The sequence below is a fragment of the Camellia sinensis genome, chromosome 9, assembly GCF_055761805.1.
Source record: "Camellia sinensis isolate YWXY chromosome 9, ASM5576180v1, whole genome shotgun sequence".
Taxonomy (NCBI): Eukaryota; Viridiplantae; Streptophyta; class Magnoliopsida; order Ericales; family Theaceae; genus Camellia; species Camellia sinensis.
In genome coordinates, this window is record NC_138969.1 from 6,821,810 (window position 1) to 6,835,511 (window position 13,702).

At 31.1% G+C, this 13,702-nt stretch overlaps 1 long non-coding RNA gene across 3 annotated transcripts; it reads right to left on the reverse strand.

Moving 5' to 3' along the window:
* Nucleotides 1-286: 286 nt before the first annotated feature.
* LOC114291286 (uncharacterized) lies at nt 287-12,812 on the reverse strand. Of its 3 annotated transcripts, XR_003639343.2 has the most exons (4): nt 12,389-12,693; nt 11,455-11,540; nt 10,491-10,547; nt 287-412 (listed from the first exon to the last, which is right to left on the reverse strand). It is a non-coding gene; the product is annotated as an uncharacterized LOC114291286 (long non-coding RNA). The 3 variants fall into 3 exon arrangements; XR_003639345.2 differs by lacking the exon at nt 287-412 and having other exon boundaries at nt 10,328-10,547; nt 11,455-11,635; nt 12,389-12,812; XR_014340926.1 differs by lacking the exons at nt 287-412; nt 10,491-10,547 and adding an exon at nt 10,708-11,057 and having other exon boundaries at nt 11,455-11,635; nt 12,389-12,741.
* Nucleotides 12,813-13,702: the final 890 nt, after the last annotated feature.

The following is a 13,702-nucleotide window of genomic DNA, read 5'->3' on the forward strand; positions in this document are numbered from 1 at the left end:
CTTCAAGACCATCAAACTTCCTCTACTCTTTCTCTGGTGTGCTTACTGTTGCAACCCACGGCTGAGAGATCGGCTCTTTGCTGAAGCATTCTTCCACAATCTGATTGGAAGAGACTCTCACGGTACACATGTATCCCTCTTTCCCTCCCTCTCTTCCCTCCCATTAGGAACAATCAATACATATTTATATGACCTTCCAATAAGACGTATGTATGTGTGGGTTTGATCAATTGATTATTGTCGCTGGAAATTTATTCCACAACTATGGAATTTGTATGTTCATTGTCCATTCTGCTTGTTCACCACCTGAAGTCGCACCTTTGATCATTGATGATATGTGTGGTGTTAGTGTAGTAAGGGATGAACCCTTTGCTTGTTGTTTTGCTTTTGCGAACTCCTGTTTATTACTTTCCTTTGAATCAAAAAAAAAAAAAAAAAAAACTTCACAATTTGTCTCTGTCATCAACCTATAGGATTTGTCTGTCATCAACATATAAGAAAACCATGAATAAACACCAAAAAATATATATATTTGTGAATTTTATAAAATTATTTTCATCCCCAAATATATATATATATATATATATAAATAATGAGTTTTAATCTTTGTTTTACCAAACTAATATAGTGTTGGCACTTTTTAATTATTTTTTAAAATGGGACTTGAACCAAAGAATTTTTTCCTGTCAAAATTTAATTTTCAAGTCATCAACATATAGGAAAACCATGAATAAACACCAAAAAATATATATATTTTTGAATTTTATAAAATTATTTTCATCCCCCAAAATATATATATATATATAAATAATGAGTTTTAATCTTTTTTTTTTACCAAACTAATATAGTGTTGACACTTTTTAATTATTTTTTAAAATGGGATTGAACCAAATAATTTTTTCCTGTCAAACTTTAATTTTCAAGTCGTCAACATGTAGGAAAACCATGAATAAACACCAAAAAAATATATATATTTGTGAATTTTATAAAATTATTTTCATCTCCAAAAAATATATATATATATATATATAAATAATGAGTTTTAATTTTTTTTTTTTTTTTTACCAAACTAATATAGCGTTGACACTTTTCACAAATTCAATTATTTTTAAAGATTGCATGTAGTGTTGACACTTTTTATTGTGCTCAACCACTACATTACCCTCACCGACAAAATAAATAGAAAAATTTACATAAATTAATTACAAAATTGAACACAAATATTTTAAGCCCTCATTTGGTATGTTGAGTTAGGATGTTAAAGGTTAAAATAGATACAAAATGATAAAATAGATTAAAAAGTCAACAAGACAAAATGTCACAAAATTACTTCACTTTTTTTCTTACAAAAGTCAAAAAAATCAAAAAATTCAACCAAAACGAGGATTATTAGCCCAAACTAAAAGCCAAAAAGTCAACCCACTTCCCAAACAAAACCTAAGCCTTCGTTTGACATGTTGGTTTTAGGGGCTAAAAGGCTAAAATAGTATAAAATAAAATTTAAAAAAAAAAACCGAAATACATTAAAAAGTCAATAAGATAAAATCTCACATCCAAATCATAATCATTTCATTTTTTTTTCTCTCACGAAAATTAAAAAAGCCAAAAAGCCTAATTGGAATGAGACCAATATTTATTCCTTAATTTACCCTAAAATAAAATTTCAAATTTGGATTCTTGCTTAAATTATGTTACTATAATTGGAATGAGACCAATATTCATTCCTTCAATTTTTCATCCTTTATTAAATTATAAATAAAATTTCAAATTTAATTTTTTTTTCAAATTATATTACTAAATTTGCAATTCCAGCAAGGGGGTTGAAAATTACATGATTAAATTTGTGACAAATTAAAAAATAATAAATAAATTGTGATAAAATTGTAGGACTTAAATTATAAATTTCAATCATATTTGTTTTCATAATTTGCATACAAAAATTTAACTATTTATATTATTTTGTATGAAAATATATTATTAATTTTTTACATATGGTACATATATGACATATCCACTTGTTGAGATTGTTGTTGCTTTATGCTTTATGTATAGAAATATATAATTATCTTTTCTTTACATCTAATGTTCAATTATGCTTATCCACCAAAAAAATGTTCAATTATGCTTTATAGTTAGGCAAAATGGACGCTACAAAAAAACAGTTGACCAAACCAAGTACCGCAACTAAGAAGGTAACGAACTATGAGAAACAAAGAATGAAAACAATTAATAAAAACCGTGAGAGAATGAATGCTCTAGGAGTGAAGAATATAACAACTTGTTTGAAGGCTGCAGTTCAACATAAGAAATTGAGGAAGGAAAAACAAATACCAATTAAAAAAAATGACAATGATTATCAACCGTTAGAGGCTGAAGATGGCAGTGACACTAAATCCTATGATTCGTTTGAGCATGAGGTACTATACATTTATGCATTGTGAAATATATTCTTTCTTGTTACTTTCAATTCATACACACATAGACATGTATATCTTTGTACATATATTCAAATTTTATTATGTTATTCAGCTGTTAGAGATACCATTGAGAGCCCGTTCACAATCTCATCATGAGGCATTGACTCACGCATCAGAAGAGGGGGATACCTCTTCACGTCCTAAGGTGGCTAGCCATCCGTCACCACCTCTCAATGTGAAGCCTCAACTTAAGGTGACTGCTGATAATACTATCAGCTTGCTTGGTTTCATTTTTTTAAAAACAATTTTCAGATAATTATACTTTCTTATTTTTCGTATTTTTTTGTTTTTATTGAATTTTTTTAATATTTTATGCAAATTTTTTACTTTTTAAACACACCGAACATAAATACACCTAAAAACTAAAAAAAATTGTAAAAAAAATCTTTTAAAAATTTACTAAATACCAAAAATATAAAAAAAAATACAAGAATTCAGTACATTTTTTGTATTTTTATGTATTTCTTAATTTTTTAAAATATTTTTTTACTTTTTAAATACATCTAAGTAAGGTGCATCTAAAAAAGTAAAAAAAATGTTTAAAAATTTAAAAATATTTACTAAAAACAAAAAAACACGAAAACTAAAAAACTCAGTTTTCAAAAAACTTAATCCAGAAAACTCAAACCAAACACACTGATTGGTAAGACACACTCTTTATTTACATTGATTTGAGATCTTAATTAAATTTGTTCACATACTATTTAAATATTATGGCTTCACAATATCAGCTGCTAAGCGTGTTCGTGGCCCGACTCGAGGCAAAGAGGTTCAAGGCCTTGTTGATAGAGATGGAAAGCTTAACGTGCCTATCCTTCCAGAATTTCGTGCACCGGTAGGGGACTATGCCTCAAAACTTGCCTCAAAGATTGGTGTAGAAGTGCGAACACGTTTACCAAATCCAAGTGTTCGTAGGTGGAAGTATGTTGATGCCTCTGTTAACGAGGCAATGTTTTAACGCTTGAATGTAAGTTCGTTGTCTACTCTATTATATGACATTTTACTCATTTTTATAATAGGTTAGAAATCTTAATTATTTATTGTAATTATTTTATTTTTTATAAGAATTATCTATGATTTATCTATTTTTTGCAGGATTAATTTGATTTACAAGGAGACCCTATTGATATAGAGAAGGGAATGAACACAAAATTTGGTCGGAGATTGAGTAACCATACCTATAGGCTGCACAAACAATTCATGGAGGTGAAAGAGGGTAAAGGGGAGAAGTATGCAAGAAACCACCCACCGAAGGATGTTGATCCTACCAAGTGGATGGATCTTATTGATAAAAAGTGGAACACAAAGAATTTCTAGTAACATTTTCATCTTTTTCATTATATCAGCAAAGAAAGAATTTGATTAGAATAGGGAGAGATTTTTAAAAAACTAGAAAGAACACAATCAATTTGCTGTGAAATTCCATATGTATTATTTTCCCTTTATCTTCTAGGCAGGTAAGTGGAACATAATAAAAACCAAATAAGTGGGAAAATGAGAAAGGGAAACTATTGAACATAGATTGGAAGGCTCGGATAATGGGAGATTAATTTATGGTTCCTTAAAGTGCATCTTTCACATCATAGAATAAAGAACTAAGATTTCAGTTTCTATGATTGTATTAATTTTCTGTTTGTTTTTGGGTTTGGTCTGAAGTTTCATGATAATGGTAAGCAACTAGCTAAGTAACTAATATGAGGTATTGAGACAAAACTTTAGATTTGATAGAGTTGTGAAAGAAAGAAAGGGTTATGAGTTTGGTATCAGTAATTGTTCCATATCTTGTAAAATGTAAATGGATTTTTTCACAATCTATATTTTCCATGCTTATATGCCCCTTTTTGTGAACAGTGTAAATTATTCGTTTTTCTTTTTTCACCCAAAAAAATCATCTTATGATGAAATCTCAACAAGTCCTCTAATCTATTTTTCAAAGAATTGAATGAAACTAGTGAATAATTTGAAATATCTTTTAAGTTGAAATGATATATAGGAAAATGATAGAGAGGAACAATGCAATTTCTTTATTATCAAGCATTAAATTTGTTTTACTAGTGACACATTTCATTGTTATATTGGTTCAGTATTCCTTACAGGAACAATCAAAAGCCAACATATTTGTCTTACTAATGATACATTTCATTGTTAAATTGGTCATTCTTCATTATAGGAACAATCAGAGGCCAACATCACGAACAGAGAAATGATGTATACAAAACATAGGTGTGGTTCTAAGTCAATCCCTGTTAGAGTAGAAAATCTGGTACGTATCCTTGCACTTTTAGAATTATATTAGATTCTTAGCTTTATTTATTGAATATTTGGTCTATCGAATTAGGCACGAGAAAAGAAGATGCTACCTGATCTTGTACAAGGAAACTCACTATAATGAGAAAACACATGAGTAGATCTCATCTCAAGCTCAGTGTAATTATGTGAGTATATATTGCAATTTTTATTAACAAAATTTTAGAATACTATTTGTTATAATCTTATTTAATTTTCTAATAATTATTTAATTTTTTTTATATTTGATAGGAAAATATGATACAGACATAAGCTGATCACCTCTCACAATGTGACGCCCTCAAAATAATAACATTAAAACCCATCAACTTAGACATGCATTGGTATAAAAGATAAATATTCTTCTATTCATCAGAGTAGTTTCTTACAAAAATATTACATATTAACAACAAAAGTAAATGCCCTACGGGCTTACAGCTTTCCAAGTTAACACTTGGTTACAAAAAGAAGAGTGCTAACTCAACACATATTAAGCCCTTGGCTTGAATTTACATGTAATACATCAAAAGAAAGTAAACAAAACAATCTGTCTGCCTCTAGCCTCCCAAGCTATGTTCTTGGAGATGGCATGCTACCTGTACCTGAATATGATATCCCATAAAGGGTGAGCCACAGCCCAGCAGAAATACACTAAATCAGCCATGAAAAATGACTAAAAGATTAGCAGTTGATAGATGGTCAACACAGATACATCCACTTATATCACATTCGATTTCATGACATTAAGTCCATGTTACATTTCATTTCTCATGTCCTTTCAAATTTTGATTTTTGAAAACAAGGCTCAACACCTAGCCGAATAACTTAATGAGGTTTAGACTCATCTTTAAAACACTTTCAAAATTCATGAGGGATACATATTGTAATGTTGTATCAATAACACATAAACCATTCCCACACTTTGCGAAAAATACACATTTCGATACTGTATCAACATAACATAGAATCACTTCTATACTTTACAATTGATAACGATATACATTCTAGTGCTATATCAAATCAATTCAAACACTTCCATAAGTCTCAAATAATACACATTGTAGTGCTGTATTAATGAAACAAAACACTTCTACTTCGCAGCCTGATACACATTATAGTGCTGTATCACTGTCATACAAAATCCGGTTTAGAGGTCCATCCCCTATCTTCCCCTAAACCGTGGAGTAAATCCCACATCTCCTCCCACACAACACATGTATATAAACATAGATCATATACAATCAATCAATACATAGAATTTATGTATTATCCCACTTGCTATATTCAATAGCATACTCAATCGATTAGTTTTAGTTTGCCTAATCATCATACAGTGTCTACAACAATCAAGACTATCCTCCACCAATAGCCCAAAACAGTTATTTCTATACTGAAAATAAATGCACCAAATGGATATATAATCAACATTTCAACTAGGTGAGCGATAAACGAAACTAACTACACCCTTTAATCCCATACACCTCCAATTCCAACATTCTCAACTTAATTCCTCTTTTCTTCAAATTAATTATATAAATTAATTCATCAATGTAATTAAGCATTTCCCATAATTAACATCACAACCCTAAGGTTCTATTTTCACCAATAATCTAATATTGATCTCATTTCTCTATGCCAAACATGCATATAAGTTTATATAAACAAAACCTCAACTTTTGTAAAATTACACAAAGGCCCAAACTTTCTCAAAATTACCCAACAACCCCCAACTCATCAAAATACTAAAATTTAAAGACAAAACTCATGAGAAGGAGTAGGATATCCCTACCTCGAAGTTAGAGCTCAAATGGGAAAATTGAAGAAAACCAAAATGCTACAAACTCAAAGATCCACTAATCAAAATGGAGCCCTCAACGATCTACACACTTTTTACAAAGGCCTGAGGATAGTGAGACACTCTAACTAGATCAAACCATAGAGAAAAGGGAGTTTCTAGAGAGAGGAGCTCTCAAAACAACTTTTTAGAAAGTAAGAGAAAGAGAGAGAATGTAAAAAGTAATTTTAAAATGCCCAGTTGCTGACTGATATACGACATTCCCGCTCGAGCGGAGAATACAACGCTCGAGCGTCAAGAACAAAAAACTAGGTACGCTCGAGGGCAAGAAGGCCCGCTCGAGCGCCAAGACACAAGAATAAAGTACATCCGCTCGAGCGCGAAAACCAGTCCGCTCGAGCGTAGATTTCCCCCTCCCAGAACCTACACCAAAAAGTATCACCCGCTCAAGCGCCAGAGTACGCGCTCGAGTACTACCGCTCGAGCGTAAAGAAACCCGCTCGAGCGTAAAAATCACACCTGCAGAAGTTTTGCAGGGACACGAAATACTGGGAGTGTGCAATCTCCGCTCGAGCGCAACAAGGCCAGCTCGAGCAGAACGACCAAAAACCTGGCAACAAGATTTTTAGACCAAGGTTCAACCCACCTGTTCGAAACAAGCCCAACACATCCTATAACTCAAACAAAAGGAATTAAAGGACGACAACATGATAGATACAACTACCAACTCTACGGAACCGAGTCCGGAATACAACAGAGCAGTAAAGGGACAACCGAGATCGCTATACACAACCAAGATCAACTCCTTTGATTGCAGAAGAGCTATCAATCAAAGTCCTAAAGCCAAGGTCTGGCTATGTGAAGGGACTTGGCATGAGACCTTCATCCTCTATTAGGAGAACCACTACCATATATGTTGAAATAAATGATTATGTGAAGCGCCTTGAGATGCAAATAGAGACACAGAAGGAACAAATACAAATACAGAACAATAAAATAGAAGATTTTGAAGAGGGTAAGAAGAAGCAACGGGAGATAATGGCTGATGTTGTCAACTTTTTGAAGACCAAAGGATTCACTGGACACTTTGAAAGTGAAAGGGACTCATCCACAAAGTGGACATACTTCTTGGTAAAGTATATTAACTTTAATATAACAAATTTTATAAAAGAATACATGTTTGAAGAATTAGGAAGTAATGGAAACATGCATATGACATCCAATTTGTACAGCACGGGATTTATAAATTGTGAATTAGTCTAAAAAATATTTTTTTTCTCTATACTTAAAGCTTCAAAAAAGGCCGTCGAAATGCTAAATTATCACACAACTACAGATTTGGATAAGAACCAATAAAAACAACTTAGGAGGGACCAATATAAGTTGTATGAACTTACGGCACATTAAGGGGATGCACCATTTGTGAATTAGCTTTAAAATTAATTTTTTGTTCTCATAATCTCGAAAAAAGTCTATTATAGGAATAAATTGTATAATTGATCTAATTGTAAATTGATGAGTTACTAATGCTTTTAATCTTTTGTATAATTGATTAATTACTAAAACTTTTAATTTATTTTTTGCAGATTGGATTGGGGTGGCATTTTTGACGTGTAAGAATGATGTAATTTGCTTGAATGTTCATTTTTGTTTGATAAGAATGCACATACTTTTTGGAGTTGCACTAGTTATTGTTGAATTTTTAGTAGAATTAAACAAGTTATAACTTTTGGATACTTTGTAGATATTTTACTATTTTATTGTATTATGATGAAATTATTTGTAATGATGAATAGATATTTTCATTTTGTTAATTCGTAAATGTGTTGATAACAGGTTATGTTATGTTAATTTGTGATGGAATTGTTATATTCAACAGGTTTCAACATGAACAGAGTTATATTTGTTGACCTAAAATTTAGATTTTGATAAAATAGGTATATAATGTGGAAAAAAAATTATGAAATTATTGACAAAATTTTTCATCCTTAAAGAAGGTTTTTTTTGTCTCTTATTTGGCTTAGGTGAATGATTAATTTTGTCATGAATTTTTTATTTCATCGCTAAATTTGTTATGACAAAAAATAGTCACATTTTGTCACTATTACCATCAATGTGTGACGAATTTTTTTTGACATTATTTTATCATTTTTAATGATGAATTTGTTTTTGTCTCTATTGGTAACTTCTTTGATAAAATTTTCGTCTTCGTTTATATTAAACGTGACAATTATTTTGTCTCAATTTCTTATATTTATGACAAAATACTTGTCTCTAATTTCTTCCTTTAATGACAAAATATTTTGTCGCTTATTACTTACAAGTATGTTCCCAACAGAGTGTATTGGAGACAAAAAAATTCGTCACAAATTTATCATTTTTAATGGTGAATTTGTTTTTGTCTCTATTTGTAGCTTCTTTGACAAAAATTTTTTGTCTTCGTTTATATTAAACATGACAATTATTTCGTCTCTATTTCTTATATTTATGACAAAATACTTTTGTCTCTAATTTCTCCTTTAATAACCAAATATTTTGTCGCTAATTATTTACAAGTATGTTCCCAACAAAGTGTATTGGAGACAAAAAAATTCATCACAAATTTATCATTTTCAATGACGAATTTGTTTTTGTCTCTAAGACCCTTTAGCGACGACCCTTTGGAGACAAAAATGGGTGACGAAAAATGTTCGTCGTAATTAGTTTGGGTGACGAAATATATACATTTTGGAACAAATTTGTTTTGTCTTTAAATCCCAAATTTGTTGTAGTGCTGTGTGGTGGGAACCATGAATTCAACCTCACCAATTCATGGAAAGCAATACATTAAATAGATCAAAACCAGTCCATAGTAGTTTTTTCTTTCAATCCATATGTTATAAACAATGTAATGTCCACACTCTACAAGAATAAGGACAATTAAAGAGCTATTTATATGCTGCTGCTATATAGGCTGCTGTTGTTTATACACTTTTAACCATTTCAAACCACATACTCCTAGTAACAGACAACAGATTTGAACATCTATTTAAATAACATATGTGAATGAAAAAGTCAACAAACAAAATTGGAAAGAAGAAGACTGATTGACTAGAACACAACCACTCAATAACAAGGTAGGATCCTCTAGAGTGAAATTTCCCTAAAGTTTCCTAGAGTGCTACACTGTGTGATTGAGATTTATTGGCAAGTCACATCAGAAAAATTGATGTGACTTGCCAGTAAATCTCAACCACAATACTATCAAATTTTCAAGTGCAGGAATCATTTCAGCAAAATATGCTAGCAAATTAGGAAAATTCACAGTTAAAATACCATCTACACATCATGATTTGGCGACCAAATTAAACATTGAATAGAGGCAATATTCATTATGTAAATATTTCTTTATTTCATTTTTATTCTTTTAAAGTTTTATTCTATAAACTTCAATTTGGCTAGTTATAATTATTTATAAATGCAAAGTATCCTAAGAAAATATGAAACACAATATAGATCATATTTGGTTATGTTTCTCAACTCAACATGGTGCCTAACTCACTCAAGTATATATTAAACAAGCTTTAAAGACAAATACTTTGCTCCACATTATAAGGGATGATGTTTACTACCTTAAGGGGGGGGGAAAAAAAAGTGGATGATTGTAAGTTTTACTTTTCCCTTAGGTGTATATGTATCTTTGATTATATAATCTACACTATGCCTTTCTAGAATCTACTTCAAGTAAAGTTACCCAGAAAGTTTTTTATCCAAAAAAAAAAAAAAAAAGTTAACCCAGAAAGTTAAATTTTCCTAGGATGTGGTTGTTTAACATTCGTCAAAGAAGAATAGACAAGAGAGTTCATATTCTTTACAGATTCGAAACAATTTTTAAATTAAGAAAAATAATCTACTCAAAGTGAAGCATAGAGAGAAAAGTCTAGAATACAAACGCATGACAAAAGATCTCCATTCACAACTGGGGCTTCTAGCACCAATGAAAAGAAATCCTGTAATAATAACTCAGTTATCAGAATATTCTAGACTAATCAATATTAGCTCATAATTTAGTTTCTTCAAACCCAACATTATTTCAGAAAATTGTCAGCATTCAAAGGTATGAATTCAATATTAATGAGTTGGTGAAGATCAAGTCACAAAACAATAAAATGCCAGCCAAATATAAATTCAATATTAATTTATAAATTCCAGTCAAATAAGAAAATAATCCAGAAAAGAAACAGAAACGGAACAAAACAACAGATATAAGACAATAGGGGGTAGGCAAATAAATTGGTCATGTGCAATGAAGACCAATGCCTACCAACTACAATAAAAAGCAACAATTCCAAAGTTGAAAGTGCAATAAAAATAAGTTGTAGGTGCATGAATTCATTTGTTTTTCTTTCTTTTTTGGACATTGCATGGTACATGAATTAATGGAGGTTATTTCCTAATTGAGAGTATTAAAAAAGTGATCAATTTTCTACCAATAATTGTTTTCTCTGAGCCCATCATCCCTGCATTTTGCACATCATATAGTTAAATAAAAATCAATTCAAGTAGTAAGAATAGTACAAGACAATTCGATTCATGGCAAGATGTACAAATTTTGGAGTACTAACAAAAATAAAAGAAACCTAGCAGCAAAGTATCAATGATGTCCATGAAAAGAACATATATACATTAACATATACTCTCTCAGTCTGGCAAAGCAAAGAGAAAAGCTAAATAAAAGGGAAAAACCACATACTCAATGAGAAAAACAAAGTTCCTAAACCAAAAAATAAATAAATAAATTAAAATTATTATAGGTGAGGCAGTATTAGAACAAAAAAATTAAAAACTTATATCTGTGTCATATGGAGAATTACTAACAAATCATATACCACAACAAAATATATATCTATGTCAAACCTTGGAGCCAATGAAGTATTAGTCTCTTTGACAAATCCTCAAACAGCTTCTATGCACAAGTTTTGTATGCCCAGCAAGACCATCGTCTATCAAACACAAAGTAATTATGGAACATAGATAAATTGAAGTTGGGAAAAAAAAAAACAATACAATCAGGGGTCATTCTTTCCTTCCAACTCATCTGGGGAGAAAAATAAAAAAAATAAAAAATCAGGGGTCACTCCAATTCTATGATAAATTGAAGTAGTGTTTATGTAAAACAATTATAAAATACAATGGATTCATAAAATACTTATCTAATTCCTCTTCAAGATACCAATTCAACCCTAAGCAAATTGCAATTGCCAATTTTGTTCTTATCTAATTCCTCTTGCAATTGCTACTTTGCAAGAGAAAGAAAGGCATTTCATGTATATTACATTTGGTGAAATTGCTACTTTGAAATTGAAATTTTTAGATCAAGCATTTCAGTTGAAATTTTTACAATTTGTCGAGTTAAGAGGCAGAAACTAAACAGTATACAAAAACCCCAAAATTAAACAAAAATTTTTCTAGAATCCTAGCATTTATCAGTTACAATACAAACACCATGTATGTAGGTATAGAAATATGTATATATAGAGAAACAAAGAGTAAAACTTTTCTAGAGGTGAGAGCAGCTACTACGCCATTCCAAAATAGTATGCAAAGAGGTGAAAGAAGGAGACATAAAAGGGTTCGGAAGGGATTCATGATTGAAAATTGAAAGAAAATTGGAAGAAAGCTTGAAACCTAGCAATCAGAGAGAAAAAGCTAACATTTTGGGAAAGCTCCATGGGGACTCAACCATTGATATACACACAAACAAGCATGTAGATACATACATGTATATATATAGAGAGAGATATAGAAAATGAAATCAGAGTTCAGATCAAAGAAGTGTGAGCACTCTCACCTTCTAATCTATCAGGCCTCCATCACTCAGATCCTTCACTTTTCCACACGGTTTCTCTCTCTATTTCAAATGTTTGATTTTTCTTTCTCTGCTTTCTCTCTCCCTCTCTGCCTTTTGGGGGAAAAGAAAAAAAAAATTAAAAGAACACAAATCATACCTAGACTGGAGGTCAAGAGTGGCAAGGCACCGGAACTGGTGGCGGAGGCAGAACAAGGGACGAATTGAATGGAGATGGAAGCTAGGGTTTTGTTGCCAGTTGGGAGTGAGAGAGTGACGAGAGAGAGAGAGAGTAACTCAGGCTATTGGGAGGAAGAGGGCCAACGATGGAGGAGAGGAAGCAAAGCTTTGGAAACATTCAAAATGACCTAATTTCATTATAAAATATGCCCTTTTGCGTTTTTGTGACCACAACTTACTGGTCGCCAAAGGTTTTGGGATCCCGCTAAAATGTTTTCACCCTCCCGCTATTACCTTTTGCGACCATAATACAGATCTGGCCACAAAAAGTTATTTATTAGCTACCAAATAATCGTTGGTCGCGAAAATGTAACTCGGTCGCAACCAAAAAAAAAAAAAAAAAGTAGTTAGCAGCAGAAAGTAAATTATTTGCGACCAGCATGTGAAAGGTGATTATTAAAAGTGTTTTTTTTTTTTTTAAGTGAATAATGTAAAATTAGAAAATAACTCATAATGTCAAATTATTAAAATATTAAGGTCATTAAAAAAAAAATTGTATAAACTAATATCGATCATAAGCTCAAGAAAATCAAAAAAGTCCAAGAGATATGTCCAACAATTATAGTTATTTTTCGTCATCACCGTAGCTCTAACTAATCCTGCAAAGGAAACTCAGTTGCGCTCAAATAGAACGCATCCAAGATGCCAAGAGACAAAACGAATTAGCATACAAGTATATTAGCATGAGTACAAATATTTGACACCCACGTGTCCACCAGACACAAACAAAAGCACGTTTAATTCTTGTTCCGGGATAAGACAAATAGTTCCACCCGCACCGAGACAAATTGGTAGTTTCCCAAGATACGGTGTTATTTAGTTTCTTACCTGTACATAACTAAATATAAATTGAGTATACAAAAAAAATAAAAATATGGTGAGTTAGCACTGCAAAAAAAAATTAATAAGATCCACCATTCTGGAAAAATAAAGTTAATATAATTAAACATAAGTAAATTGCTAAAGAAATACAAAAACGTACCGCTTAATGCTGAAATCATTCGAATTGACCAAAACTCAAAGAATAAAAGTTGTACAGAATCAAATTTCCTAAAAGCCAATGTGAACGAATTTAGT